The sequence below is a fragment of the Osmia lignaria genome, unplaced genomic scaffold (assembly GCF_051020975.1).
Source record: "Osmia lignaria lignaria isolate PbOS001 unplaced genomic scaffold, iyOsmLign1 scaffold0016, whole genome shotgun sequence".
Lineage (NCBI taxonomy): Eukaryota > Metazoa > Arthropoda > Insecta > Hymenoptera > Megachilidae > Osmia > Osmia lignaria.
The window spans coordinates 7,701,892-7,729,639 of record NW_027478168.1 but is presented as its reverse complement, the minus strand read 5'-3'; positions in this window follow the sequence as shown (position 1 = coordinate 7,729,639).

Genomic DNA, 27,748 nt, shown 5'->3' with positions numbered 1-27,748 from the left:
AACACCGTGGCCCCTTTCTTTGAGATAACTCTGCACTATTGCGAGCTGTAAATGCCACTTCCAGCTTAGCTGTGCAGAAGAAGAACAACAAGAAGAAGAAATATCTCGAAATATGTCCGTCAGGCCCCTGCCCTTGAGATATATCTGCAAATATCTCGGAAACGAAGCGAGCTATGGCAAAATGTTAAGAGACCCTTTTTGTAGAGAATTATGTTTCCTACAATTTATGTTCTATGATATTTTTTGATCAGAAGCGTAGTTTTCGAGATATATCGAGATATTTAAAGGTTCCGAAGCCGCACCAACATAATAGAGATACAGAAACACCGTGGCCCCTTTCTTTGAGATAACTCTGCACTAGTGCGAGCCGCAAATGCCACTTCCAGCTTAGCTGTGCAGAAGAAGAACAACAAGAAGAAGAAATATCTCGAAATATGTCCTTCAGGCCCCTTCCCTTGAGATAAATCTGCAAATATCTCGGAAACGAAGCGAGCTATGGCAAAATGTTAAGAGACCTTTTTTGTAGAGAATTAGGTTTCCTACTTTTTATGTTCTATGATATTTTTTGATCAGATGCGTAGTTCTCGAGATATATCAAGATATTTAAAAGTTCCGAAGCCGCACCAACATAATAGAGATACAGAAACACCGTGGCCCCTTTCTTTGAGCTAACTCTGCACTAGTGCGAGCCGCAAATGCCACTTCCAGCTTAGCTGTGCAGAAGAAGAACAACAAGAAGAAGAAATATCTCGAAATATGTCCGTCAGGCCCCTTCCCTTGAGATAAATCTGCAAATATCTCGGAAACGAAGCGAGGTATGGCAAAATGTTAAGAGACCTTTTTTGTAGAGAATTAAGTTTCCTACTTTTTATGTTCTATGATATTTTTTGATCAGATGCGCAGTTCTCGAGATATATCAAGATATTTAAAAGTTCCGAAGCCGCGCCAACATAATAGAGATACAGAAACACCGTGGCCCCTTTCTTTGAGATAACTCTGCACTATTGCGAGCTGCAAATGCCACTTCCAGCTTAGCTGTGCAGAAGAAGAACAACAAGAAGAAGAAATATCTCGAAATATGTCCGTCAGGCCCCTTCCCTTGAGATAAATCTGGAAATATCTCGGAAAGGAAGAGAGCTATGGCAAAATGTTAAGAGACCTTTTTTGTAGAGAATTAAGTTTCCTACTTTTTACGTTCTATGACATTTTTTGATCAGATGCGTAGTTCTCGAGATATATCAAGATATTTAAAAGTTCCGAAGCCGCACCAACATAATAGAGATACAGAAACACCGTGGCCCCTTTCTTTGAGATAACTCTGCACTATTGCGAGCTGCAAATGCCACTTCCAGCTTAGCTGTGCAGAAGAAGAACAACAAGAAGAAGAAATATCTCAAAATATGTCCGTCAGGCCCCTTCCCTTGAGATAAATCTGCAAATATCTCGGAAACGAAGAGAGCTATGGCAAAATGTTAAGAGACCTTTTTTGTAGAGAATTAAGGTTCCTACTTTTTATGTTCTATGATATTTTTTGATCAGATGCGCAGTTCTCGAGATATATCAAGATATTTAAAAGTTCCGAAGCCGCACCAACATAATAGAGATACAGAAACACCGTGGCCCCTTTCTTTGAGATAACTCTGCACTATTGCGAGCTGCAAATGCCACTTCCAGCTTAGCTGTGCAGAAGAAGAACAACAAGAAGAAGAAATATCTCGAAATATGTCCGTCAGGCCCCTTCCCTTGAGATAAATCTGGAAATATCTCGGAAACGAAGAGAGCTATGGCAAAATGTTAAGAGACCTTTTTTGTAGAGAATTAAGTTTCCTACTTTTTACGTTCTATGACATTTTTTGATCAGATGCGTAGTTCTCGAGATATATCAAGATATTTAAAAGTTCCGAAGCCGCACCAACATAATAGAGATACAGAAACACCGTGGCCCCTTTCTTTGAGATAACTCTGCACTATTGCGAGCTGCAAATGCCACTTCCAGCTTAGCTGTGCAGAAGAAGAACAACAAGAAGAAGAAATATCTCAAAATATGTCCGTCAGGCCCCTTCCCTTGAGATAAATCTGCAAATATCTCGGAAACGAAGAGAGCTATGGCAAAATGTTAAGAGACCTTTTTTGTAGAGAATTAAGTTTCCTACTTTTTATGTTCTATGATATTTTTCGATCAGAGGCGTAGTTCTCGAGATATATCAAGATATTTAAAAGTTCCGAAGCCGCACCAACATAATAGAGATACAGAAACACCGTGGCCCCTTTCTTTGAGATAACTCTGCACGATTGCGAGCTGGAAATGCCACTTCCAGTTTAGCTGTGCAGAAGAAGAACAACAAGAAGAAGAAATATCTCGAAATATGTCCGTCAGGCCAGTTCCTTTGAGCTGAATCTGCAAATATCTCGGAAACGAAGCGAGCTATGGCAAAATGTTAAGAGACGTTTTTTGTAGAGAATTATATTTCCTACAATTTATGTTCTATGATATTTTTTGATCAGAAGCGTAGTTTTCGAGATATATCGAGATATTTAAAAGTTCCGAAGCCGCACCAACATAATAGGGATACAGAAACACCGTGGCCCCTTTCTTTGAGATAACTCTGCACTAGTGCGAGCCGCAAATGCCACTTCCAGCTTAGCTGTGCAGAGGAAGAACAACAAGAAGAAGAAATATCTCGAAATATGTCCGTCAGGCGCCTTCCCTTGAGATAAATCTGCAAATATCTCGGAAACGAAGCGAGCTATGGCAAAATGTTAAGAGACCTTTTTTGTAGAAAATTAGGTTTCCTACAATTTATGTTCTATGATATTTTTTGATCAGATGCGTAGTTCTCGAGATATATCGAGATATTTAAAAGTTCCGAAGCCGCACCAACATAATAGAGATACAGAAACACCGTGGCCCCTTTCTTTGAGATAACTCTGCACTAGTGCGAGCCGCAAATGCCACTTCCAGCTTAGCTGTGCAGAAGAAGAACAACAAGAAGAAGAAATATCTCGAAATATGTCCGTCAGGCCCCTTCCCTTGAGATAAATCTGCAAATATCTCGGAAACGAATCGAGCTATGGCAAAATGTTAAGAGACCGTTTTTGTAGAGAATTAAGTTTCCTACTTTTTATGTTCTATGATATTTTTTGATCAGATGCGTAGTTCTCGAGATATATCAAGATATTTAAAAGTTCCGAAGCCGCACCAACATAATAGAGATACAGAAACACCGTGGCCCCTTTCTTTGAGATAAGTCTGCACTATTGCGAGCTGTAAATGCCACTTCCAGCTTAGCTGTGCAGAAGAAGAACAACAAGAAGAAGAAATATCTCGAAATATGTCCGTCAGGCCCCTGCCCTTGAGATATATCTGCAAATATCTCGGAAACGAAGCGAGCTATGGCAAAATGTTAAGAGACCCTTTTTGTAGAGAATTATGTTTCCTACAATTTATGTTCTATGATATTTTTTGATCAGAAGCGTAGTTTTCGAGATATATCGAGATATTTAAAAGTTCCGAAGCCGCACCAACATAATAGAGATACAGAAACACCGTGGCCCCTTTCTTTGAGCTAACTCTGCACTAGTGCGAGCCGCAAATGCCACTTCCAGCTTAGCTGTGCAGAAGAAGAACAACAAGAAGAAGAAATATCTCGAAATATGTCCGTCAGGCCCCTTCCCTTGAGATAAATCTGCAAATATCTCGGAAACGAAGCGAGCTATGGCAAAATGTTAAGAGACCTTTTTTGTAGAGAATTAAGTTTCCTACTTTTTATGTTCTATCATATTTTTTGATCAGATGCGCAGTTCTCGAGATATATCAAGATATTTAAAAGTTCCGAAGCCGCACCAACATAATAGAGATACAGAAACACCGTGGCCCCTTTCTTTGAGATAACTCTGCACTATTGCGAGCTGCAAATGCCACTTCCAGCTTAGCTGTGCAGAAGAAGAACAACAAGAAGAAGAAATATCTCGAAATATGTCCGTCAGGCCCCTTCCCTTGAGATAAATCTGCAAATATCTCGGAAACGAATCGAGCTATGGCAAAATGTTAAGAGACCGTTTTTGTAGAGAATTAAGTTTCCTACTTTTTATGTTCTATGATATTTTTTGATCAGATGCGTAGTTCTCGAGATATATCAAGATATTTAAAAGTTCCGAAGCCGCACCAACATAATAGAGATACAGAAACACCGTGGCCCCTTTCTTTGAGATAAGTCTGCACTATTGCGAGCTGTAAATGCCACTTCCAGCTTAGCTGTGCAGAAGAAGAACAACAAGAAGAAGAAATATCTCGAAATATGTCCGTCAGGCCCCTGCCCTTGAGATATATCTGCAAATATCTCGGAAACGAAGCGAGCTATGGCAAAATGTTAAGAGACCCTTTTTGTAGAGAATTATGTTTCCTACAATTTATGTTCTATGATATTTTTTGATCAGAAGCGTAGTTTTCGAGATATATCGAGATATTTAAAGGTTCCGAAGCCGCACCAACATAATAGAGATACAGAAACACCGTGGCCCCTTTCTTTGAGATAACTCTGCACTAGTGCGAGCCGCAAATGCCACTTCCAGCTTAGCTGTGCGGAAGAAGAACAACAAGAAGAAGAAATATCTCGAAATATGTCCGTCAGGCCCCTTCCCTTGAGATAAATCTGCAAATATCTCGGAAACGAAGCGAGCTATGGCAAAATGTTAAGAGACCTTTTTTGTAGAGAATTAGGTTTCCTACTTTTTATGTTCTATGATATTTTTTGATCAGATGCGTAGTTCCCGAGATATATCAAGATATTTAAAAGTTCCGAAGCCGCACCAACATAATAGAGATACAGAAACACCGTGGCCCCTTTCTTTGAGCTAACTCTGCACTAGTGCGAGCCGCAAATGCCACTTCCAGCTTAGCTGTGCAGAAGAAGAACAACAAGAAGAAGAAATATCTCGAAATATGTCCGTCAGGCCCCTTCCCTTGAGATAAATCTGCAAATATCTCGGAAACGAAGCGAGCTATGGCAAAATGTTAAGAGACCTTTTTTGTAGAGAATTAAGTTTCCTACTTTTTATGTTCTATCATATTTTTTGATCAGATGCGCAGTTCTCGAGATATATCAAGATATTTAAAAGTTCCGAAGCCGCACCAACATAATAGAGATACAGAAACACCGTGGCCCCTTTCTTTGAGATAACTCTGCACTATTGCGAGCTGCAAATGCCACTTCCAGCTTAGCTGTGCAGAAGAAGAACAACAAGAAGAAGCAATATCTCGAAATATGTCCGTCAGGCCCCTTCCCTTGAGATAAATCTGGAAATATCTCGGAAACGAAGAGAGCTATGGCAGAATGTTAAGAGACCTTTTTTGTAGAGAATTAGGTTTCCTACTTTTTACGTTCTATGACATTTTTTGATCAGATGCGTAGTTCTCGAGATATATCAAGATATTTAAAAGTTCCGAAGCCGCACCAACATAATAGAGATACAGAAACACCGTGGTCCCTTTCTTTGAGATAACTCTGCACTATTGCGAGCTGTAAATGCCACTTCCAGCTTAGCTGTGCAGAAGAAGAACAACAAGAAGAAGAAATATCTCGAAATATGTCCGTCAGGCCCCTTCCCTTGAGATATATCTGCAAATATCTCGGAAACGAAGCGAGCTATGGCAAAATGTTAAGAGACCTTTTTTGTCGAGAATTATGTTTCCTACAATTTATGTTCTATGATATTTTTTGATCAGAAGCGTAGTTTTCGAGATATATCGAGATATTTAAAAGTTCCGAAGCCGCACCAACATAATAGAGATACAGAAACACCGTGGCCCCTTTCTTTGAGATGACTCTGCACTATTGCGACCTGGAAATGCCACTTCCAGTTTAGCTGTGCAGAAGAAGAACAACAAGAAGAAGAAATATCTCGAAATATGTCCGTTAGGCCCCTTCCCTTGAGATAAATCTGCAAATATCTCGGAAACGAAGCGAGCTATGGCAAAATATTAAGAGACCTTTTTTCTAGAGAATTAAGTTTCCTACTTTTTATGTTCTATGATATTTTTTGATCAGATGCGTAGTTCTCGAGATATATCAAGATATTTAAAAGTTCCGAAGCCGCACCAACATAATAGAGATACAGAAACACCGTGGCCCCTTTCTTTGAGATAACTATGCACTATTGCGAGCTGCAAATGCCACTTCCAGCTTAGCTGTGCAGAAGAAGAACAACAAGAAGAAGAAATATCTCGAAATATGTCCGTCAGTCCCCTTCCCTTGAGATAAATCTGCAAATATCTCGGAAACGAAGCGAGCTATGGCAAAATGTTAAGAGACCTTTTTTGTAGAGAATTAAGTTTCCTACTTTTGATGTTCTATGATATGTTTTGATCAGATGCGCAGTTCTCGAGATATATCAAGATATTTAAAAGTTCCGAAGCCGCACCAACATAATAGAGATACAGAAACACCGTGGCCCCTTTCTTTGAGATAACTCTGCACTATTGCGAGCTGCAAATGCCACTTCCAGCTTAGCTGTGCAGAAGAAGAACAACAAGAAGAAGAAATATCTCGAAATATGTCCGTCAGGCCCCTTCCCTTGAGATAAATCTGGAAATATCTCGGAAACGAAGAGAGCTATGGCAGAATGTTAAGAGACCTTTTTTGTAGAGAATTAAGTTTCCTACTTTTTACGTTCTATGACATTTTTTGATCAGATGCGTAGTTCTCGAGATATATCAAGATATTTAAAAGTTCCGAAGCCGCACCAACATAATAGAGATACAGAAACACCGTGGCCCCTTTCTTTGAGATAACTCTGCACTATTGCGAGCTGCAAATGCCACTTCCAGCTTAGCTGTGCAGAAGAAGAACAACAAGAAGAAGAAGTATCTCGAAATATGTCCGTCAGGCCCCTTCCCTTGAGATAAATCTGCAAATATCTCGGAAACGAAGCGAGCTATGGCAAAATGTTAAGAGACCTTTTTTGTAGAGAATTAAGTTTCCTACTTTTTATGTTCTATGATATTTTTTGATCAGATGCGTAGTTCTCGAGATATATTAAGATATTTAAAAGTTCCAAAGCCGCACAAACATAATAGAGATACAGAAACACCGTGGCCCCTTTCTTTGAGATAACTCTGCACTATTGCGAGCTGCAAATGCCACTTCCAGCTTAGCTGTGCAGAAGAAGAACAACAAGAAGAAGAAGTATCTCGAAATATGTCCGTCAGACCCCTTCCCTTGAGATAAATCTGCAAATATCTCGGAAACGAAGAGAGCTATGGCAAAATGTTAAGAGACCTTTTTTGTAGAGAATTAAGTTTCCTACTTTTTATGTTCTATGATATTTTTTGATCAGATGCGTAGTTCTCGAGATATATCAAGATATTTAAAAGTTCCGAAGCCGCACCAACATAATAGAGATACAGAAACACCGTGGCCCCTTTCTTTGAGATAAGTCTGCACTATTGCGAGCTGTAAATGCCACTTCCAGCTTAGCTGTGCAGAAGAAGAACAACAAGAAGAAGAAATATCTCGAAATATGTCCGTCAGGCCCCTGCCCTTGAGATATATCTGCAAATATCTCGGAAACGAAGCGAGCTATGGCAAAATGTTAAGAGACCTTTTTTGTAGAGAATTATGTTTCCTACAATTTATGTTCTATGATATTTTTTGATCAGAAGCGTAGTTTTCGAGATATATCGAGATATTTAAAGGTTCCGAAGCCGCACCAACATAATAGAGATACAGAAACACCGTGGCCCCTTTCTTTGAGATAACTCTGCACTAGTGCGAGCCGCAAATGCCACTTCCAGCTTAGCTGTGCAGAAGAAGAACAACAAGAAGAAGAAATATCCCGAAATATGTCCGTCAGGCCCCTTCCCTTGAGATAAATCTGCAAATATCTCGGAAACGAAGCGAGCTATGGCAAAATGTTAAGAGACCTTTTTTGTAGAGAATTAGGTTTCCTACTTTTTATGTTCTATGATATTTTTTGATCAGATGCGTAGTTCCCGAGATATATCAAGATATTTAAAAGTTCCGAAGCCGCACCAACATAATAGAGATACAGAAACACCGTGGCCCCTTTCTTTGAGCTAACTCTGCACTAGTGCGAGCCGCAAATGCCACTTCCAGCTTAGCTGTGCAGAAGAAGAACAACAAGAAGAAGAAATATCTCGAAATATGTCCGTCAGGCCCCTTCCCTTGAGATAAATCTGCAAATATCTCGGAAACGAAGCGAGCTATGGCAAAATGTTAAGAGACCTTTTTTGTAGAGAATTAAGTTTCCTACTTTTTATGTTCTATGATATTTTTTGATCAGATGCGCAGTTCTCGAGATATATCAAGATATTTAAAAGTTCCGAAGCCGCACCAACATAATAGAGATACAGAAACACCGTGGCCCCTTTCTTTGAGATAACTCTGCACTATTGCGAGCTGCAAATGCCACTTCCAGCTTAGCTGTGCAGAAGAAGAACAACAAGAAGAAGAAATATCTCGAAATATGTCCGTCAGGCCCCTTCCCTTGAGATAAATCTGGAAATATCTCGGAAACGAAGAGAGCTATGGCAGAATGTTAAGAGACCTTTTTTGTAGAGAATTAAGTTTGCTACTTTTTACGTTCTATGACATTTTTTGATCAGATGCGTAGTTCTCGAGATATATCAAGATATTTAAAAGTTCCGAAGCCGCACCAACATATTAGAGATACAGAAACACCGTGGTCCCTTTCTTTGAGATAACTCTGCACTATTGCGAGCTGTAAATGCCACTTCCAGCTTAGCTGTGCAGAAGAAGAACAACAAGAAGAAGAAATATCTCGAAATATGTCCGTCAGGCCCCTTCCCTTGAGATATATCTGCAAATATCTCGGAAACGAAGCGAGCTATGGCAAAATGTTGAGAGACCTTTTTTGTCGAGAATTATGTTTCCTACAATTTATGTTCTATGATATTTTTTGATCAGAAGCGTAGTTTTCGAGATATATCGAGATATTTAAAAGTTCCGAAGCCGCACCAACATAATAGAGATACAGAAACACCGTGGCCCCTTTCTTTGAGATGACTCTGCACTATTGCGACCTGGAAATGCCACTTCCAGTTTAGCTGTGCAGAAGAAGAACAACAAGAAGAAGAAATATCTCGAAATATGTCCGTTAGGCCCCTTCCCTTGAGATAAATCTGCAAATATCTCGGAAACGAAGCGAGCTATGGCAAAATATTAAGAGACCTTTTTTCTAGAGAATTAAGTTTCCTACTTTTTATGTTCTATGATATTTTTTGATCAGATGCGTAGTTCTCGAGATATATCAAGATATTTAAAAGTTCCGAAGCCGCACCAACATAATAGAGATACAGAAACACCGTGGTCCCTTTCTTTGAGATAACTCTGCACTATTGCGAGCTGTAAATGCCACTTCCAGCTTAGCTGTGCAGAAGAAGAACAACAAGAAGAAGAAATATCTCGAAATATGTCCGTCAGGCCCCTTCCCTTGAGATATATCTGCAAATATCTCGGAAACGAAGCGAGCTATGGCAAAATGTTGAGAGACCTTTTTTGTCGAGAATTATGTTTCCTACAATTTATGTTCTATGATATTTTTTGATCAGAAGCGTAGTTTTCGAGATATATCGAGATATTTAAAAGTTCCGAAGCCGCACCAACATAATAGAGATACAGAAACACCGTGGCCCCTTTCTTTGAGATGACTCTGCACTATTGCGACCTGGAAATGCCACTTCCAGTTTAGCTGTGCAGAAGAAGAACAACAAGAAGAAGAAATATCTCGAAATATGTCCGTTAGGCCCCTTCCCTTGAGATAAATCTGCAAATATCTCGGAAACGAAGCGAGCTATGGCAAAATATTAAGAGACCTTTTTTCTAGAGAATTAAGTTTCCTACTTTTTATGTTCTATGATATTTTTTGATCAGATGCGTAGTTCTCGAGATATATCAAGATATTTAAAAGTTCCGAAGCCGCACCAACATAATAGAGATACAGAAACACCGTGGCCCCTTTCTTTGAGATAACTCTGCACTATTGCGAGCTGCAAATGCCACTTCCAGCTTAGCTGTGCAGAAGAAGAACAACAAGAAGAAGAAATATCTCGAAATATGTCCGTCAGGCCCCTTCTCTTGAGATAAATCTGCAAATATCTCGGAAACGAAGAGAGCTATGGCAAAATGTTAAGAGACCTTTTTTGTAGAGAATTAAGTTTCCTACTTTTCATGTTCTATGATATTTTTTGATCAGATGCGTAGTTCTCGAGATATATCAAGATATTTAAAAGTTCCGAAGCCGCACCAACATAATAGAGATACAGAAACACCGTGGCCCCTTTCTTTGAGATAACTCTGCACTATTGCGAGCTGCAAATGCCACTTCCAGCTTAGCTGTGCAGAAGAAGAACAACAAGAAGAAGAAATATCTCGAAATATGTCCGTCAGGCCCCTTCCCTTGAGATAAATCTGGAAATATCTCGGAAACGAAGAGAGCTATGGCAAAATGTTAAGAGACCTTTTTTGTAGAGAATTAAGTTTCCTACTTTTTACGTTCTATGACATTTTTTGATCAGATGCGTAGTTCTCGAGATATATCAAGATATTTAAAAGTTCCGAAGCCGCACCAACATAATAGAGATACAGAAACACCGTGGCCCCTTTCTTTGAGATAACTCTGCACTATTGCGAGCTGTAAATGCCACTTCCAGCTTAGCTGTGCAGATGAAGAACAACAAGAAGAAGAAATATCTTGAAATATGTCCGTCAGGCCCCTTCCCTTGAGATATATCTGCAAATATCTCGGAAACGAAGCGAGCTATGGCAAAATGTTAAGAGACCTTTTTTGTCGAGAATTATGTTTCCTACAATTTATGTTCTATGATATTTTTTGATCAGAAGCGTAGTTTTCGAGATATATCGAGATATTTAAAAGTTCCGAAGCCGCACCAACATAATAGAGATACAGAAACACCGTGGCCCCTTTCTTTGAGATGACTCTGCACTCTTGCGAGCTGGAAATGCCACTTCCAGTTTAGCTGTGCAGAAGAAGAACAACAAGAAGAAGAAATATCTCGAAATATGTCCGTCAGACCCCTTCCCTCGAGATAAATCTGCAAATATCTCGGAAACGAAGAGAGCTATGGCAAAATGTTAAGAGACCTTTTTTGTAGAGAATTAAGTTTCCTACTTTTCATGTTCTATGATATTTTTTGATCAGATGCGTAGTTCTCGAGATATATCAAGATATTTAAAAGTTCCGAAGCCGCACCAACATAATAGAGATACAGAAACACCGTGGCCCCTTTCTTTGAGATAACTCTGCACTATTGCGCGCTGCAAATGCCACTTCCAGCTTAGCTGTGCAGAAGAAGAACAACAAGAAGAAGAAATATCTCGAAATATGTCCGTCAGGCCCCTTCCCTTGAGATAAATCTGGAAATATCTCGGAAACGAAGAGAGCTATGGCAAAATGTTAAGAGACCTTTTTTGTAGAGAATTAAGTTTCCTACTTTTTACGTTCTATGACATTTTTTGATCAGATGCGTAGTTCTCGAGATATATCAAGATATTTAAAAGTTCCGAAGCCGCACCAACATAATAGAGATACAGAAACACCGTGGCCCCTTTCTTTGAGATAACTCTGCACTATTGCGAGCTGTAAATGCCACTTCCAGCTTAGCTGTGCAGAAGAAGAACAACAAGAAGAAGAAATATCTTGAAATATGTCCGTCAGGCCCCTTCCCTTGAGATATATCTGCAAATATCTCGGAAACGAAGCGAGCTATGGCAAAATGTTAAGAGACCTTTTTTGTCGAGAATTATGTTTCCTACAATTTATGTTCTATGATATTTTTTGATCAGAATCGTAGTTTTCGAGATATATCGAGATATTTAAAAGTTCCGAAGCCGCACCAACATAATAGAGATACAGAAACACCGTGGCCCCTTTCTTTGAGATGACTCTGCACTCTTGCGAGCTGGAAATGCCACTTCCAGTTTAGCTGTGCAGAAGAAGAACAACAAGAAGAAGAAATATCTCGAAATATGTCCGTCAGGCCCCTTCCCTTGAGATAAATCTGCAAATATCTCGGAAACGAAGAGAGCTATGGCAAAATGTTAAGAGACCTTTTTTGTAGAGAATTAAGTTTCCTACTTTTCATGTTCTATGATATTTTTTGATCAGATGCGTAGTTCTCGAGATATATCAAGATATTTAAAAGTTCCGAAGCCGCACCGACATAATAGAGATACAGAAACACCGTGGCCCCTTTCTTTGAGATAACTCTGCACTATTGCGAGCTGCAAATGCCACTTCCAGCTTAGCTGTGCAGAAGAAGAACAACAAGAAGAAGAAATATCTCGAAATATGTCCGTCAGGCACCTTCCCTTGAGATAAATCTGCAAATATCTCGGAAACGATGCCAGCTATGGGAAAATGTTAAGAGACCTTTTTTGTAGAGAATTAAGTTTCCTACTTTTTATCTTCTATGATATTTTTTGATCAGATGCGTAGTTCTAGAGATATATAAAGATATTTAAAAGTTCCGAAGCCGCACCAACATAATAGAGATACAGAAACACCGTGGCCCCTTTCTTTGAGATAACTCTGCACTATTGCGAGCTGCAAATGCCACTTCCAGCTTAGCTGTGCAGAAGAAGAACAACAAGAATAAGAAATATTTCGAAATATGTCCGTCAGGCCCCTTCCCTTGAGATAAATCTGCAAATATCTGGGAAACGAAGCGAGGTATGGCAAAATGTTAAGAGACCTTTTTTGTACAGAATTATGTTTCCTACTTTTTATGTTCTATGATATTTTTTGATCAGACGCGTAGTTCTCGAGATATATCAAGATATTTAAAAGTTCCGAAGCCGCACCAACATAATAGAGATACAGAAACACCGTGGCCCCTTTCTTTGAGATAACTCTGCACTATTGCGCGCTGCAAATGCCACTTCCAGCTTAGCTGTGCAGAAGAAGAACAACAAGAAGAAGAAATATCTCGAAATATGTCCGTCAGGCGCCTTCCCTTGAGATAAATCTGCAAATATCTCGGAAACGAAGCGAGCTATGGCAAAATGTTAAGAGACCTTTTTTGTAGAAAATTAGGTTTCCTACAATTTATGTTCTATGATATTTTTTGATCAGATGCGTAGTTCTCGAGATATATCAAGATATTTAAAAGTTCCGAAACCGCACCAGCATAACAGAGATACAGAAACACCGTGGCCCCTTTCTTTGAGATAACTCTGCACTAGTGCGAGCCGCAAATGCCGCTTCCAGCTTAGCTGTGCAGAAGAAGAACAACAAGAAAAAGAAATATCTCGAAATATGTCCGTTAGGCCCCTTCCCTTGAGATAAATCTGCAAATATCTCGGAAACGAAGCGAGCTATGGCAAAATGTTAAGAGACCTATTTTGTCGAGAATTATGTTTCCTACAATTTATGTTCTATGATATTTTTTGATCAGAAGCGTAGTTTTCGAGATATATCGAGATATTTAAAAGTTCCGAAGCCGCACCAACATAATAGAGATACAGAAACACCGTGGCCCCTTTCTTTGAGATGACTCTGCACTATTGCGAGCTGGAAATGCCACTTCCAGTTTAGCTGTGCAGAAGAAGAACAACAAGAAGAAGAAATATCTCGAAATATGTCCGTTAGGCCCCTTCCCTTGAGATAAATCTGCAAATATCTCGGAAATGAAGCGAGCTATGGCAAAATGTTAAGAGACCTTTTTTGTAGAGAATTAATTTTCCTACTTTTCATGTTCTATGATATTTTTTGATCAGATGCGTAGTTCTCGAGATATATCAAGATATTTAAAAGTTCCGAAGCCGCACCAACATAATAGAGATACAGAAACACCGTGGCCCCTTTCTTTGAGATAACTCTGCACTATTGCGAGCTGCAAATGCCACTTCCAGCTCAGCTGTGCAGAGGAAGAACAACTAGAAGAAGAAGTATCTCGAAATATGTCCGTCAGGCCCGTTCCTTTGAGCTGAATCTGCAAATATCTCGGAAACGAAGCGAGCTATGGCAAAATGTTAAGAGACGTTTTTTGTAGAGAATTATGTTTCCTACAATTTATGTTCTATGATATTTTTTGATCAGAAGCGTAGTTTTCGAGATATATCGAGATATTTAAAAGTTCCGAAGCCGCACCAACATAATAGAGATACAGAAACACCGTGGCTCCTTTCTTTGAGATAACTCTGCACTAGTACGAGCCGCAAATGCCACTTCCAGCTTAGCTGTGCAGAAGAAGAACAACAAGAAGAAGAAATATCTCGAAATATGTCCGTCAGGCCCCTTCCCCTGAGATAAATCTGCAAATATCTCGGAAACGAAGCGAGCTATGGCAAAATGTTAAGAGACCTTTTTTGTAGAGAATTAAGTTTCCTACTTTTTATGTTCTATGATATTTTTTGATCAGATGCGTAGTTCTCGAGATATATCAAGATATTTAAAAGTTCCGAAGCCGCACCAACATAATAGAGATACAGAAACACCGTGGCCCCTTTCTTTGAGATAACTCTGCACGATTGCGAGCTGGAAATGCCACTTCCAGTTTAGCTGTGCAGAAGAAGAACAACAAGAAGAAGAAATATCTCGAAATATGTCCATCAGGACCCTTCCCTTGAGATAAATCTGCAAATATCTCGGAAACGAAGCGAGCTACGGCAAAATGTTAAGCGACCTTTTTTGTAGAAAATTAGGTTTCCTACTTTTTATGTTCTATGATATTTTTTGATCAGATGCGTAGTTCTCGAGATATATCAAGATATTTAAAAGTTCCGAAGCCGCACCAACATAATAGAGATACAGAAACACCGTGGCCCCTTTCTTTGAGATAACTCTGCACTATTGCGAGCGGCAAATGCCACTTCCAGCTTAGCTGTGCAGAAGAAGAACAACAAGAAGAAGAAATATCTGGAAATATGTCCGTCAGGCCCCTTCCCTTGAGATAAATCTGCAAATATCTCGGAAACCAAGCGAGCTATGGCAAAATGTTAAGAGACCTTTTTTGTAGAGAATTAAGTTTCCTACTTTTTATGTTCTATGATATTTTTTGATCAGATGCGTAGTTCTCGAGATATATCAAGATATTTAAAAGCTCCGAAGCTGCACCAACATAATAGAGGTACAGAAACACCGTGGCCCCTTTCTTTGAGATAACTCTGCACTATTGCGAGCTGCAAATGCCACTTCCAGCTTAGCTGTGCAGAAGAAGAACAACAAGAATAAGAAATATTTCGAAATATGTCCGTCAGGCCCCTTCCCTTGAGATAAATCTGCAAATATCTCGCAAACGAAGCGAGCTACGGCAAAATGTTAAGAGACCTTTTTTGTAGAAAATTAGGTTTCCTACTTTTTATGTTCTATGATATTTTTTGATCAGATGCGTAGTTCTCGAGATATATCAAGATATTTAAAAGTTCCGAAGCCGCACCAACATAATAGAGATACAGAAACACCGTGGCCCCTTTCTTTGCGATAACTCTGCACGATTGCGAGCTGGAAATGCCACTTCCAGTTTAGCTGTGCAGAAGAAGAACAACAAGAAGAAGAAATATCTCGAAATATGTCCATCAGGACCCTTCCCTTGAGATAAATCTGCAAATATCTCGGAAACGAAGCGAGCTATGGCAAAATGTTAGGAGATCTTTTTTGTAGAGAATTATGTTTCCTACAATTTATGTTCTATGATATTTTTTGATCAGAAGCGTAGTTCTCGAGATATATCAAGATATTTAAAAGTTCCGAAGCCGCACCAACATAATACAGATACAGAAACACCGTGGCCCCTTTCTTTGAGATAACCCTGCACTATTGCGAGCTGCAAATGCCACTTCCAGCTTACCTGTGCAGAAGAAGAACAACAAGAAGAAGAAATATCTGGAAATATGTCCGTCAGGCCCCTTCCCTTGAGATAAATCTGCAAATATCTCGGAAACCAAGCGAGCTATGGCAAGATGTTAAGAGACCTTATTTGTAGAGAATTAAGTTTCCTACTTTTTATGTTCTACGATATTTTTTGATCAGATGCGTAGTTCTCGAGACATATCAAGATATTTAAAAGTTCCGAAGCGGCACCAACATAATAGAGATACAGAAACACCGTGGCCCCTTTCTTTGAGGTAACTCTGCACTATTGCGAGCTGCAAATGCCACTTCCAGCTTAGCTGTGCAGAAGAAGAACAACAAGAAGAAGAAATATCTCGAAATATGTCCCTCAGGCCCCTTCCCTTGAGATAAATCTGCAAATATCTCGGAAACCAAGCGAGCTATGGCAAAATGTTAAGAGACCTTATTTGTAGAGAATTAAGTTTCCTACTTTTTATGTTCTACGATATTTTTTGATCAGATGCGTAGTTCTCGAGATATATCAAGATACTTAAAAGTTCCGAAGCCGCACCAACATAATAGAGATACAGAAACACCGTGGCCCCTTTCTTTGAGATAACTCTGCACTATTGCGAGCTGCAAATGCCACTTCCAGGTTAGCTGTGCAGAAGAAGAACAACAAGAACAAGAAATATCTCGAAATATGTCCGTCAGGCCCCTTCCCTTGAGATAAATCTGCAAATATCTCGGAAACGAAGCGAGCTATGGCAAAATGCTAAGAGACCTTTTTTGTAGAGAATTATGTTTCCTACAATTTACGTTCTGTGATATTTTTTGATCAGAAGCGTAGTTTTCGAGATATATCGAGATATTTAAAAGTTCCGAAGCCGCACCAACATAATAGAGATACAGAAACACCGTGGCCCCTTTCTTTGAGATAACTCTGCACTATTGCGACCTGCAAATGCCACTTTCAGCTTAGCTGTTCAGAAGAGGAACAACAAGAAGAAGAAATATCTCGGAATATGTCGTCAGGCCCCTTCCCTTGAGCTAAATCTGCAAATATCTCGGAAACGATGCCAGCTATCGGAAAATGTTAAGAGACCTTTTTTGTAGAGAATTAAGTTTCCTACTTTTTATGTTCTATGATATTTTTTGATCAGATGCGTAGTTTTCGAGATATATCGAGATATTTAAGAGTTCCGAAGCCGCACCAACATAATAGAGATACAGAAACATCGTGGCCCCTTTCTTTGGGATAACTCTGCACTATTGCGAGTTGGAAATGCCACTTCCAGTTTAGCTGTGCAGAAGAAGAACAACAAGAATAAGAAATATTTCGAAATATGTCCGTCAGGCCCCTTCCCTTGAGATAAATCTGCAAATATCTCGCAAACGAAGCGAGCTACGGCAAAATGTTAAGAGACCTTTTTTGTAGAAAATTAGGTTTCCTACTTTTTATGTTCTATGATATTTTTTGATCAGATGCGTAGTTCTCGAGATATATCAAGATATTTAAAAGTTCCGAAGCCGCACCAACATAATAGAGATACAGAAACACCGTGGCCCCTTTCTTTGCGATAACTCTGCACGATTGCGAGCTGGAAATGCCACTTCCAGTTTAGCTGTGCAGAAGAAGAACAACAAGAAGAAGAAATATCTCGAAATATGTCCATCAGGACCCTTCCCTTGAGATAAATCTGCAAATATCTCGGAAACGAAGCGAGCTATGGCAAAATGTTAGGAGATCTTTTTTGTAGAGAATTATGTTTCCTACAATTTATGTTCTATGATATTTTTTGATCAGAAGCGTAGTTCTCGAGATATATCAAGATATTTAAAAGTTCCGAAGCCGCACCAACATAATACAGATACAGAAACACCGTGGCCCCTTTCTTTGAGATAACTCTGCACTATTGCGAGCTGCAAATGCCACTTCCAGCTTAGCTGTGCAGAAGAAGAACAACAAGAAGAAGAAATATCTGGAAATATGTCCGTCAGGCCCCTTCCCTTGAGATAAATCTGCAAATATCTCGGAAACCAAGCGAGCTATGGCAAGATGTTAAGAGACCTTATTTGTAGAGAATTAAGTTTCCTACTTTTTATGTTCTACGATATTTTTTGATCAGATGCGTAGTTCTCGAGACATATCAAGATATTTAAAAGTTCCGAAGCGGCACCAACATAATAGAGATACAGAAACACCGTGGCCCCTTTCTTTGAGGTAACTCTGCACTATTGCGAGCTGCAAATGCCACTTCCAGCTTAGCTGTGCAGAAGAAGAACAACAAGAAGAAGAAATATCTCGAAATATGTCCCTCAGGCCCCTTCCCTTGAGATAAATCTGCAAATATCTCGGAAACCAAGCGAGCTATGGCAAAATGTTAAGAGACCTTATTTGTAGAGAATTAAGTTTCCTACTTTTTATGTTCTACGATATTTTTTGATCAGATGCGTAGTTCTCGAGATATATCAAGATACTTAAAAGTTCCGAAGCCGCACCAACATAATAGAGATACAGAAACACCGTGGCCCCTTTCTTTGAGATAACTCTGCACTATTGCGAGCTGCAAATGCCACTTCCAGCTTAGCTGTGCAGAAGAAGAACAACAAGAACAAGAAATATCTCGAAATATGTCCGTCAGGCCCCTTCCCTTGAGATAAATCTGCAAATATCTCGGAAACGAAGCGAGCTATGGCAAAATGCTAAGAGACCTTTTTTGTAGAGAATTATATTTCCTACAATTTACGTTCTGTGATATTTTTTGATCAGAAGCGTAGTTTTCGAGATATATCGAGATATTTAAAAGTTCCGAAGCCGCACCAACATAATAGAGATACAGAAACACCGTGGCCCCTTTCTTTGAGATAACTCTGCACTATTGCGACCTGCCAATGCCACTTTCAGCTTAGCTGTGCAGAAGAGGAACAACAAGAAGAAGAAATATCTCGGAATATGTCGTCAGGCCCCTTCCCTTGAGCTAAATCTGCAAATATCTCGGAAACGATGCCAGCTATCGGAAAATGTTAAGAGACCTTTTTTGTAGAGAATTAAGTTTCCTACTTTTTATGTTCTATGATATTTTTTGATCAGATGCGTAGTTTTCGAGATATATCGAGATATTTAAGAGTTCCGAAGCCGCACCAACATAATAGAGATACAGAAACATCGTGGCCCCTTTCTTTGGGATAACTCTGCACTATTGCGAGTTGGAAATGCCACTTCCAGTTTAGCTGTGCAGAAGAAGAACAACAAGAAGAAGAAATATCTCGAAATATGTCCGTCAGGACCCTTCCCTTGAGATAAATCTGCAAATATCTCGGAAACGAAGCGAGCTACGGCAAAATGTTAAGAGACCTTTTTTGTAGAAAATTAGGATTCCTACTTTTTATCTTCTATGATATTTTTTGATCAGATGCGTAGTTCTAGAGATATATAAAGATATTTAAAAGTTCCGAAGCCGCACCAACATAATAGAGATACAGAAACACCGTGGCCCCTTTCTTTGAGATAACTCTGCACTATTGCGAGCTGCAAATGCCACTTCCAGCTTAGCTGTGCAGAAGAAGAACAACAAGAATAAGAAATATTTCGAAATATGTCCGTCAGGCCCCTTCCCTTGAGATAAATCTGCAAATATCTGGGAAACGAAGCGAGGTATGGCAAAATGTTAAGAGACCTTTTTTGTACAGAATTATGTTTCCTACTTTTTATGTTCTATGATATTTTTTGATCAGACGCGTAGTTCTCGAGATATATCAAGATATTTAAAAGTTCCGAAGCCGCACCAACATAATAGAGATACAGAAACACCGTGGCCCCTTTCTTTGAGATAACTCTGCACTATTGCGCGCTGCAAATGCCACTTCCAGCTTAGCTGTGCAGAAGAAGAACAACAAGAAGAAGAAATATCTCGAAATATGTCCGTCAGGCGCCTTCCCTTGAGATAAATCTGCAAATATCTCGGAAACGAAGCGAGCTATGGCAAAATGTTAAGAGACCTTTTTTGTAGAAAATTAGGTTTCCTACAATTTATGTTCTATGATATTTTTTGATCAGATGCGTAGTTCTCGAGATATATCAAGATATTTAAAAGTTCCGAAACCGCACCAGCATAACAGAGATACAGAAACACCGTGGCCCCTTTCTTTGAGATAACTCTGCACTAGTGCGAGCCGCAAATGCCGCTTCCAGCTTAGCTGTGCAGAAGAAGAACAACAAGAAAAAGAAATATCTCGAAATATGTCCGTTAGGCCCCTTCCCTTGAGATAAATCTGCAAATATCTCGGAAACGAAGCGAGCTATGGCAAAATGTTAAGAGACCTATTTTGTCGAGAATTATGTTTCCTACAATTTATGTTCTATGATATTTTTTGATCAGAAGCGTAGTTTTCGAGATATATCGAGATATTTAAAAGTTCCGAAGCCGCACCAACATAATAGAGATACAGAAACACCGTGGCCCCTTTCTTTGAGATGACTCTGCACTATTGCGAGCTGGAAATGCCACTTCCAGTTTAGCTGTGCAGAAGAAGAACAACAAGAAGAAGAAATATCTCGAAATATGTCCGTTAGGCCCCTTCCCTTGAGATAAATCTGCAAATATCTCGGAAATGAAGCGAGCTATGGCAAAATGTTAAGAGACCTTTTTTGTAGAGAATTAATTTTCCTACTTTTCATGTTCTATGATATTTTTTGATCAGATGCGTAGTTCTCGAGATATATCAAGATATTTAAAAGTTCCGAAGCCGCACCAACATAATAGAGATACAGAAACACCGTGGCCCCTTTCTTTGAGATAACTCTGCACTATTGCGAGCTGCAAATGCCACTTCCAGCTCAGCTGTGCAGAGGAAGAACAACTAGAAGAAGAAGTATCTCGAAATATGTCCGTCAGGCCCGTTCCTTTGAGCTGAATCTGCAAATATCTCGGAAACGAAGCGAGCTATGGCAAAATGTTAAGAGACGTTTTTTGTAGAGAATTATGTTTCCTACAATTTATGTTCTATGATATTTTTTGATCAGAAGCGTAGTTTTCGAGATATATCGAGATATTTAAAAGTTCCGAAGCCGCACCAACATAATAGAGATACAGAAACACCGTGGCTCCTTTCTTTGAGATAACTCTGCACTAGTACGAGCCGCAAATGCCACTTCCAGCTTAGCTGTGCAGAAGAAGAACAACAAGAAGAAGAAATATCTCGAAATATGTCCGTCAGGCCCCTTCCCCTGAGATAAATCTGCAAATATCTCGGAAACGAAGCGAGCTATGGCAAAATGTTAAGAGACCTTTTTTGTAGAGAATTAAGTTTCCTACTTTTTATGTTCTATGATATTTTTTGATCAGATGCGTAGTTCTCGAGATATATCAAGATATTTAAAAGTTCCGAAGCCGCACCAACATAATAGAGATACAGAAACACCGTGGCCCCTTTCTTTGAGATAACTCTGCACGATTGCGAGCTGGAAATGCCACTTCCAGTTTAGCTGTGCAGAAGAAGAACAACAAGAAGAAGAAATATCTCGAAATATGTCCATCAGGACCCTTCCCTTGAGATAAATCTGCAAATATCTCGGAAACGAAGCGAGCTACGGCAAAATGTTAAGCGACCTTTTTTGTAGAAAATTAGGTTTCCTACTTTTTATGTTCTATGATATTTTTTGATCAGATGCGTAGTTCTCGAGATATATCAAGATATTTAAAAGTTCCGAAGCCGCACCAACATAATAGAGATACAGAAACACCGTGGCCCCTTTCTTTGAGATAACTCTGCACTATTGCGAGCGGCAAATGCCACTTCCAGCTTAGCTGTGCAGAAGAAGAACAACAAGAAGAAGAAATATCTGGAAATATGTCCGTCAGGCCCCTTCCCTTGAGATAAATCTGCAAATATCTCGGAAACCAAGCGAGCTATGGCAAAATGTTAAGAGACCTTTTTTGTAGAGAATTAAGTTTCCTACTTTTTATGTTCTATGATATTTTTTGATCAGATGCGTAGTTCTCGAGATATATCAAGATATTTAAAAGCTCCGAAGCTGCACCAACATAATAGAGGTACAGAAACACCGTGGCCCCTTTCTTTGAGATAACTCTGCACTATTGCGAGCTGCAAATGCCACTTCCAGCTTAGCTGTGCAGAAGAAGAACAACAAGAATAAGAAATATTTCGAAATATGTCCGTCAGGCCCCTTCCCTTGAGATAAATCTGCAAATATCTCGCAAACGAAGCGAGCTACGGCAAAATGTTAAGAGACCTTTTTTGTAGAAAATTAGGTTTCCTACTTTTTATGTTCTATGATATTTTTTGATCAGATGCGTAGTTCTCGAGATATATCAAGATATTTAAAAGTTCCGAAGCCGCACCAACATAATAGAGATACAGAAACACCGTGGCCCCTTTCTTTGCGATAACTCTGCACGATTGCGAGCTGGAAATGCCACTTCCAGTTTAGCTGTGCAGAAGAAGAACAACAAGAAGAAGAAATATCTCGAAATATGTCCATCAGGACCCTTCCCTTGAGATAAATCTGCAAATATCTCGGAAACGAAGCGAGCTATGGCAAAATGTTAGGAGATCTTTTTTGTAGAGAATTATGTTTCCTACAATTTATGTTCTATGATATTTTTTGATCAGAAGCGTAGTTCTCGAGATATATCAAGATATTTAAAAGTTCCGAAGCCGCACCAACATAATACAGATACAGAAACACCGTGGCCCCTTTCTTTGAGATAACCCTGCACTATTGCGAGCTGCAAATGCCACTTCCAGCTTACCTGTGCAGAAGAAGAACAACAAGAAGAAGAAATATCTGGAAATATGTCCGTCAGGCCCCTTCCCTTGAGATAAATCTGCAAATATCTCGGAAACCAAGCGAGCTATGGCAAGATGTTAAGAGACCTTATTTGTAGAGAATTAAGTTTCCTACTTTTTATGTTCTACGATATTTTTTGATCAGATGCGTAGTTCTCGAGACATATCAAGATATTTAAAAGTTCCGAAGCGGCACCAACATAATAGAGATACAGAAACACCGTGGCCCCTTTCTTTGAGGTAACTCTGCACTATTGCGAGCTGCAAATGCCACTTCCAGCTTAGCTGTGCAGAAGAAGAACAACAAGAAGAAGAAATATCTCGAAATATGTCCCTCGGGCCCCTTCCCTTGAGATAAATCTGCAAATATCTCGGAAACCAAGCGAGCTATGGCAAAATGTTAAGAGACCTTATTTGTAGAGAATTAAGTTTCCTACTTTTTATGTTCTACGATATTTTTTGATCAGATGCGTAGTTCTCGAGATATATCAAGATACTTAAAAGTTCCGAAGCCGCACCAACATAATAGAGATACAGAAACACCGTGGCCCCTTTCTTTGAGATAACTCTGCACTATTGCGAGCTGCAAATGCCACTTCCAGGTTAGCTGTGCAGAAGAAGAACAACAAGAACAAGAAATATCTCGAAATATGTCCGTCAGGCCCCTTCCCTTGAGATAAATCTGCAAATATCTCGGAAACGAAGCGAGCTATGGCAAAATGCTAAGAGACCTTTTTTGTAGAGAATTATGTTTCCTACAATTTACGTTCTGTGATATTTTTTGATCAGAAGCGTAGTTTTCGAGATATATCGAGATATTTAAAAGTTCCGAAGCCGCACCAACATAATAGAGATACAGAAACACCGTGGCCCCTTTCTTTGAGATAACTCTGCACTATTGCGACCTGCAAATGCCACTTTCAGCTTAGCTGTTCAGAAGAGGAACAACAAGAAGAAGAAATATCTCGGAATATGTCGTCAGGCCCCTTCCCTTGAGCTAAATCTGCAAATATCTCGGAAACGATGCCAGCTATCGGAAAATGTTAAGAGACCTTTTTTGTAGAGAATTAAGTTTCCTACTTTTTATGTTCTATGATATTTTTTGATCAGATGCGTAGTTTTCGAGATATATCGAGATATTTAAGAGTTCCGAAGCCGCACCAACATAATAGAGATACAGAAACATCGTGGCCCCTTTCTTTGGGATAACTCTGCACTATTGCGAGTTGGAAATGCCACTTCCAGTTTAGCTGTGCAGAAGAAGAACAACAAGAATAAGAAATATTTCGAAATATGTCCGTCAGGCCCCTTCCCTTGAGATAAATCTGCAAATATCTCGCAAACGAAGCGAGCTACGGCAAAATGTTAAGAGACCTTTTTTGTAGAAAATTAGGTTTCCTACTTTTTATGTTCTATGATATTTTTTGATCAGATGCGTAGTTCTCGAGATATATCAAGATATTTAAAAGTTCCGAAGCCGCACCAACATAATAGAGATACAGAAACACCGTGGCCCCTTTCTTTGCGATAACTCTGCACGATTGCGAGCTGGAAATGCCACTTCCAGTTTAGCTGTGCAGAAGAAGAACAACAAGAAGAAGAAATATCTCGAAATATGTCCATCAGGACCCTTCCCTTGAGATAAATCTGCAAATATCTCGGAAACGAAGCGAGCTATGGCAAAATGTTAGGAGATCTTTTTTGTAGAGAATTATGTTTCCTACAATTTATGTTCTATGATATTTTTTGATCAGAAGCGTAGTTCTCGAGATATATCAAGATATTTAAAAGTTCCGAAGCCGCACCAACATAATACAGATACAGAAACACCGTGGCCCCTTTCTTTGAGATAACTCTGCACTATTGCGAGCTGCAAATGCCACTTCCAGCTTAGCTGTGCAGAAGAAGAACAACAAGAAGAAGAAATATCTGGAAATATGTCCGTCAGGCCCCTTCCCTTGAGATAAATCTGCAAATATCTCGGAAACCAAGCGAGCTATGGCAAGATGTTAAGAGACCTTATTTGTAGAGAATTAAGTTTCCTACTTTTTATGTTCTACGATATTTTTTGATCAGATGCGTAGTTCTCGAGACATATCAAGATATTTAAAAGTTCCGAAGCGGCACCAACATAATAGAGATACAGAAACACCGTGGCCCCTTTCTTTGAGGTAACTCTGCACTATTGCGAGCTGCAAATGCCACTTCCAGCTTAGCTGTGCAGAAGAAGAACAACAAGAAGAAGAAATATCTCGAAATATGTCCCTCAGGCCCCTTCCCTTGAGATAAATCTGCAAATATCTCGGAAACCAAGCGAGCTATGGCAAAATGTTAAGAGACCTTATTTGTAGAGAATTAAGTTTCCTACTTTTTATGTTCTACGATATTTTTTGATCAGATGCGTAGTTCTCGAGATATATCAAGATACTTAAAAGTTCCGAAGCCGCACCAACATAATAGAGATACAGAAACACCGTGGCCCCTTTCTTTGAGATAACTCTGCACTATTGCGAGCTGCAAATGCCACTTCCAGCTTAGCTGTGCAGAAGAAGAACAACAAGAACAAGAAATATCTCGAAATATGTCCGTCAGGCCCCTTCCCTTGAGATAAATCTGCAAATATCTCGGAAACGAAGCGAGCTATGGCAAAATGCTAAGAGACCTTTTTTGTAGAGAATTATATTTCCTACAATTTACGTTCTGTGATATTTTTTGATCAGAAGCGTAGTTTTCGAGATATATCGAGATATTTAAAAGTTCCGAAGCCGCACCAACATAATAGAGATACAGAAACACCGTGGCCCCTTTCTTTGAGATAACTCTGCACTATTGCGACCTGCCAATGCCACTTTCAGCTTAGCTGTGCAGAAGAGGAACAACAAGAAGAAGAAATATCTCGGAATATGTCGTCAGGCCCCTTCCCTTGAGCTAAATCTGCAAATATCTCGGAAACGATGCCAGCTATCGGAAAATGTTAAGAGACCTTTTTTGTAGAGAATTAAGTTTCCTACTTTTTATGTTCTATGATATTTTTTGATCAGATGCGTAGTTTTCGAGATATATCGAGATATTTAAGAGTTCCGAAGCCGCACCAACATAATAGAGATACAGAAACATCGTGGCCCCTTTCTTTGGGATAACTCTGCACTATTGCGAGTTGGAAATGCCACTTCCAGTTTAGCTGTGCAGAAGAAGAACAACAAGAAGAAGAAATATCTCGAAATATGTCCGTCAGGACCCTTCCCTTGAGATAAATCTGCAAATATCTCGGAAACGAAGCGAGCTATGGCAAAATCTTAAGAGACCTTTTTTGTAGAGAATTATGTTTTCTACAATTTATGTTCTATGATATTTTTTGATCAGAAGCGTAGTTTTCGAGACATATCGATACATTTAAAAGTTCCGAAGCCGCACCAACATAATAGAGATACAGAAACACCGTGGCCCCTTTCTTTGAGATAACTCTGCACTATTGCGAGCTGCAAATGCCACTTCCAGTTTAGCTGTGCAGAAGAAGAACAACAAGAAGAAGAAATATTTCGAAATATGTCCGTCAGGCCCCTTCCCTTGAGATAAATCTGCAAATATCTCGGAAACGAAGTGAGCTATGGCAAAATGTTAAGAGACCTTTTTTGTCGAGAATTAAGTTTCCTACTTTATATGTTCTATGATATTTTTTGATCAGATGCGTAGTTCTAGAGATATATCAAGATATTTAAAAGTTCCGAAGCCGCACCAACATAATAGAGATACAGAAACACCGTGGCCCCTTTCTTTGAGAGAACTCTGCACTATTGCGAGCTGTAAATGCCACTTCCAGCTTAGCTGTGCAGAAGAAGAACAACAAGAAGAAGAAATATCTCGAAATATGTCCGTCAGGCCCCTTCCCTTGAGATAAATCTGCAAATATCTCGGAAACGAAGCGAGCTATGCCAAAATGTTAAGAGACCTTTTTTGTAGACAATTAAGTTTCCTACTTTTTATGTTCTATGATATTTTTTGATCAGATGCGTAGTTCTCGAGATATATCAAGATATTTAAAAGTTCCGACGCCGCACCAACATAATAGAGATACAGAAACACCGTGGCCCCTTTCTTTGAGATAACTCTGCACTATTGCGAACTGGAAATGCCACTTCCAGTTTAGCTGTGCAGAAGGAGAACAACAAGAAGAAGAAATATCTCGAAATATGTCCGTCAGGCCCCTTCCCTTGAGATATATCTGCAAATATCTCGGAAACAAAACGAGCTATGGCAAAATCTTAAGAGACCTTTTTTGTAGAGAATTATGTTTTCTACAATTTATGTTCTATGATATTTTTCGATCAGAAGCGTAGTTTTCGAGATATATCGAGATATTTAAAAGTTCCGAAGCCGCACCAACGTAATAGAGATACAGAAACACCGTGGCCCCTTTCTTTGAGATAACTCTGCACTAGTGCGAGCCGCAAAAGCCACTTCCAGCTTAGCTGTGCAGAAGAAGAACAACAAGAAGAAGAAATATTTCGAAATATGTCCGTCAGGCCCCTTCCCTTGAGATAAATCTGCAAATATCTCGGAAACGAAGTGAGCTATGGCAAAATGTTAAGAGACCTTTTTTGTCGAGAATTAAGTTTCCTACTTTATATGTTCTATGATATTTTTTGATCAGATGCGTAGTTCTAGAGATATATCAAGATATTTAAAAGTTCCGAAGCCGCACCAACATAATAGAGATACAGAAACACCGTGGCCCCTTTCTTTGAGATAACTCTGCACTATTGCGAGCTGTAAATGCCACTTCCAGCTTAGCTGTGCAGAAGAAGAACAACAAGAAGAAGAAATATCTCGAAATATGTCCGTCAGGCCCCTTCCCTTGAGATAAATCTGCAAATATCTCGGAAACGAAGCGAGCTATGGCAAAATGTTAAGAGACCTTTTTTGTAGAGAATTAAGTTTCCTACTTTTTATGTTCTATGATATTTTTTGATCAGATGCGTAGTTCTCGAGATATATCAAGATATTTAAAAGTTCCGACGCCGCACCAACATAATAGAGATACAGAAACACCGTGGCCCCTTTCTTTGAGATAACTCTGCACTATTGCGAACTGGAAATGCCACTT